The sequence below is a fragment of the Schistocerca cancellata genome, chromosome 1, assembly GCF_023864275.1.
Source record: "Schistocerca cancellata isolate TAMUIC-IGC-003103 chromosome 1, iqSchCanc2.1, whole genome shotgun sequence".
In the NCBI taxonomy this organism is placed as follows: Eukaryota; Metazoa; Arthropoda; class Insecta; order Orthoptera; family Acrididae; genus Schistocerca; species Schistocerca cancellata.
In genome coordinates, this window is record NC_064626.1 from 316,698,604 (window position 1) to 316,703,880 (window position 5,277).

Sequence of the window (5,277 nt, forward strand, 5' to 3'; positions counted from 1 at the left end):
TGCTCCGATATCTGAGAATCGAGTACTTCCGTAACGGTACACGCCGTCGCTTTAAGTGATAATGGATAGTTTCTTTCGCGCACTTATTTTGTTGTTGGCAATTAAATACGAACTTGTATGTTCGCATTATGATGCACAACTCCACTTTTGTTTAGTTTAAGAAGTTCTCACAGTTTGAAGTATTATGTTTACGGCCTTGTGGATCCTGTACGAAATACTACTGCTAAAGGCATTTGGACGAAGTGAATGGTCCAGTTCGTAACGGTATGCAGCATTAGTGAAACACAGATCGACCTGCAGTAAAGCATCCTGATTGAGGTTTTCCGTGGTTTGCCTAAATTACTTAAGATGAAAGCTAAGATGTTTCGCCGGCCGTGTGGCCGAGAGGTTCTAGGCGCTACAGTCTGGAACCGCGCGACCATTACGGTCGCAGGTTCGAATCCATGGATGTGTGTTATGTCCTTAGGTTAGTTAGGTTTAAGTAGTTCTAAGTTCTAGGGGACTGATGACCTCAGAAGGTAAGTCCCATAGTGCTCAGAGCCATTTGAACCCCTTTTTTTTTTTAGATGTTTCCTACTACAAAGGCTATTGTCAACTGTCTATCCCATCCTTCTCAAACTAGACCTCTTGGTATGTATATATGAACTTTTTTTTGTTCATAAGCTGTGATACCGGTACCATGACATTTGCAGTATTCTTGTAAAAGTATTCCACTGACAAATAAAACTGCTACTGCTGCTACGTGCTACTATTACCACTACTACTATTAGTACTATTATTTTAGTCACGGAGCACAGTACCGGTATCATGATCGTTCTCATGCAATCAGCCACTGTAGGTTAGTAATAACTGCAAATGATTTGAGTGGGAGCCGTACTCTGAGAGTATGATCGGAAGACTTTCAAATGATGTGACTAAAAGTATAAGAAGCTGACCTTGCCTAGGGTATTGGTGGGTCTCAGGTAGCGGATAGTTGACGTTCTAACAGAAACAGTGGACAGATGCGAGTACAGAATAAGCAGTCTCTGACCGGGCAAAACAAAACCAAAACCAAATCCACTTTGCGTCTGTCTTATAGCCAGCGGCAAACTGGTCAACGTCTGTTCACCAGTGGTGCGGCTGTAATTTATATTCTGGAACTAACCCTTCCAGCCTTAACACTCTGAGTTTACTCAGAGAGTCCACTCAACCCCACCTGATTCCCGGTATAATCACCATGGAGCATTTTGATAATCACAATATTACCCCAGGTGGTCAATCCACTGCCAGTATTACTGACGCAATTAGTCTTTCGGATTCTGGGGCGGCCAGGTTAAGTGCAGTGTCATTCAACAAAAATGGAGTCCTCTCTCCAATTTAAAACCAAAACAAATAATATTTTCCAACACATAACATACAAACACTTACGCGAGCAAGTAAACTTCATAAACTGGGAGATACATTAAAAGAACAGAAGATGCCAATTTTGGCAATTAAAGAAACGCGAATGACAGACAATAACACCATGGACTTTGGCAATCATAGTCTTTTTTAAAAAGAAAACTGATAAAAGAATACTTAATAATAGGCCACATCTGGGAGTTGCTTTTGCAAAAAAAAAACTTGGCAGGCACCCGATACATTTACTGGGGAATTTCAAATCGATCATGCAGCAATTTCATACCCTATCTATACGAAAATTTTCAGTGTCTAATTTAGTAAAGGGGCTAATATTGATTCTGATCGTTATTTAACGCGAATAAAAGTAAAGCTTCAACCTCAACAACTCTTCAAAACAAAAAAATGTTATCCCACAATTTGACACAGCTGAAACACCACCAACCACAACAACTGAACGTGACAAAAACCAATCCAACAATTGGCAAAGCCTACAAGAAACGTTCATCAAAGCAGCACAAAATTTAATTCCGCTTCGAAAGAAACAAAAACACCCCTGGTGGAATGAGGATTGTGAAACGGCAGTTAAGTGTAGGCATGAAGCATTCAAAAACTCGAATAGGAACAAAACCGAAAATACGTACAAAACCTTTCTAACTATAAAAAAGAAACATCTAAATTAATCCGACAGACTGAAAGAAACTAAAAAAATGGACAACTTTTACAAATCGAAAGAGACTTCCTAAAGAACAACGTAAGAAACTTTCATAAAACATTGAAAACAAAACAGAGCGGTTACCAACCTCAAAGTCTTTGCTTCAAATATGGAAATAGTAATTTTGACTCTCAACAACAAGGAAAATTGTAAGGTATTTGCTAATTATTTCGAGAAAGTATTAAACTATCCAGCACCAATGAATAAATTCCAGCCACAGCAAACTAATAACACCAACCCTAACTCTAAAGCACCTGGCGAAATCGAATTAACTAAACAAATTAAGAGACTTAAAAACAATGAAGCATCTGGAGAAGAAAGTGTAATTGCAGAACTGCTAAAAAAAGCTGGTCCTAACACTATAAAAGAGATCACTCAACTAATAAGGATACATCTGGCAAACTGAGTAAACACCTGAGGACTGTAAAACTGCCCTAATTCATCCACTGCATAAAAAAGGGATAGAACCGATGTTAATAATTACCGAGGAATCTTTCTTTTCCCAGTCCATTCAAAATTCTTTTGCAATGTTTCCTTGATCGAGCGCAAGAACAAATATAAACTAAAACTGGTGGATACCAAGGGGGCTTTAGACGAAACATATTTTGTCTGTAACAAATTCTGAATTTCAAAAAAATCCTTAAGCACCCAAGTATTTCTAGTAACAGTATTGCATGTACATTTGTGGATTTTAAAAAGGCGCACGAATCTGTGAATGTTTTCCAAATTTTAAAGGAACAAGGGCTAGATTATAAAACTCTAACACTAATTAAGAAAGCGTTAACCAACAGTGGCTCTGAAGTTAAACTCATGGGAGAATAAAGACTGGTGTAATATAGGGAGATGGACTCTCCCCATTACTGTTTAACTGTGTTTTGAAAAAGGTAATTACAGAATAGCTAGAGCAAAAGTCGAGTCAAAATATCAAGTTAATTAGAAGTAATATTAGAGTAGATTGCTTCGCCTCTGCAGATGATGTGGCAATTTTAACTAGGGATATTACCACAATAGAAAAGCAAATTGAAATTCTTAAAGAAGTTGCGGAAAAAGTGGCACTACAAATACCTTCCGAGAAAACGGAATGTATGACGTGCGACAAAGAAGCACCAAAGTTTTTGATCACAAAATATGGAAAAATAAAATGGGTGTCTCAGTTTAAATACATGGGAGAAATCTCACAAGAAGACGGTCTGGAAAAAGCTGCAAATGAAGTTCGCTGTTAAAAAATGGCAACTGCATTCAGATTAACAGAAAATATTTATAGTAAAAAAATCACTTAGGCATTACAGCACTGTAATCAAACCTGAATGTCTTTCTGGAGCAGAAACTTTAATTTGAAATAGAAAGAGGGATAATGAAGTAATTTAATAAAAGTTTATTATGAAAATATTAGGCCTCAAAATTACTGATGGAAATACTTATAGGCTGAGAAGTAATAAGAAAATAGAAAAATAAAATGGCATACAGAGTGACATGAGAAAACGAAGATCTAAAATTTTATGAGCCCATTAAAAGAATGGCACTCACTAGGTTGACAAAACAAATAGCCCAATTCTACGAAAACTGAAATAAGACCAAAACTGAGCCAATTAAACGGATCGCTACAATTGAGGAATGTCTTAAAGTAGGCGGTGTATCTCAGGCAGATGTTACAGGTAGAAAAATCATTCAGACAAAATATATTTGATTGGACATTTTGTCACAGGGAAATTAGAAAACGTACTGGAACGCAGTGGTCTGATGAAAGAAATGAAAGAAAGAGACTTCATTCTGAAAGAATGAAACAAATTTGTACACAAAGGAAGGCCAACCATCAAAAGCGACATTAATCGATTGCATGGTCCATGGTCCTATTGGGCTCATACGTGAATAATAATAATAATAATAATAATAATAATAATACGCACGTCGTGCGTTACCTGTTTTTTTTTTATTTCTTTCACTGTACGAAGGTAGCTCGTTTTATAAAGAACATAATTCTCACAGCGGAAAACTGCTACAGTTTTTACAACTATAAAGGTTTCGACGATCAATAACTCTTAGCCAAACTCCAAAACAATCTAAATGTAATAGTTTTTCATAAGTTATAAACTTTGAAGCGTTTCAAAAACGAAGAAAATTCTTGCTTTTCATCATCAGTGCAGTACGAAGAATAACTTTCCACATACATGTTTTAACTAAAACCGAGTACGCATTTTGCCATAAGCGGTTAACCAGTAACAGTCATGTGCTAACAACACATCAATTATTTCACACACAAATATTAACCATATTGTCAATAACACATGACTAACCATGTTGACAATAATGCACGACGTATAAACACTATTGTGGCATCTGCAAGCATCGAGCCCGGATAGCTCAGTCGGTAGAGCATTAGGCTTTTAACCTAAGGGTCCAGGGTTCAAGTCCCTGTTCGGGCGTACATTTTTATCATTTTGTTTACTCAAACAATGGCCGTTTAATTGCGAATATGTCGCAAAATAAGTCAGTTTCGATCACTTGCGTGAAATATCGATTATCTTCCGCTCAGTGGACGTCGTTGCGATCAGACGCTACTTCACCGGCTGGCTATGCAAGTGACGAGATACGTAGTTCTCGTTGGAGAGTTGCTATATTGACCATAAAAGATGAGGGGTACTCTGAAATGCACGTTCGTAGAAAATTTAGCGGATCCGAAGGCCGATGACTTCCAACAAGACGGTGTTATTGGAAGACAGTATAGAGTACGGGAACTACAGTTCACTCGATCCCAATTCGTGAAGTACGCAATTGTGAAGATGAAAAATCTGTACAAATAAAGTTATAGTGAACAACCCTAGAAATGTTGAAATAAACATCCCAACTTTCCACATATCTGGGGTTCAAATGCCAACAACTGTGATTTTACGCGAGAACACCTGCACAGAAGTAGCGGTGGTATAAAAATACAATGCTTCAAAGATCTTTCTAGACGCTTCAGAAGCGACAGTGCGTTGTTACAGGATGTTTATACTGACAAATAAAAAAAATACAACGATGTAATGAGTGTTCAGCATTTCAGACCAGGCAGCGACTCCACTGGGTTTAAACGATGGCATAAACGTTCGACTTAGCAAATTATACATTATCACGAGCAGTAATAAACAATGTGAGTACTAATTTTGGTTGAACACCACAAATACGTAATCAAGCAACTTCAACAA

General features: G+C 37.4%; 1 non-coding gene across 1 annotated transcript; it reads left to right on the top strand.

Moving 5' to 3' along the window:
• The first annotated feature begins 4,442 nt into the window (after window positions 1-4,442).
• On the top strand, window positions 4,443-4,515 carry Trnak-uuu (transfer RNA lysine (anticodon UUU)). The gene has a single exon. It is a non-coding gene; the product is annotated as a tRNA-Lys (tRNA).
• Window positions 4,516-5,277: the final 762 nt, after the last annotated feature.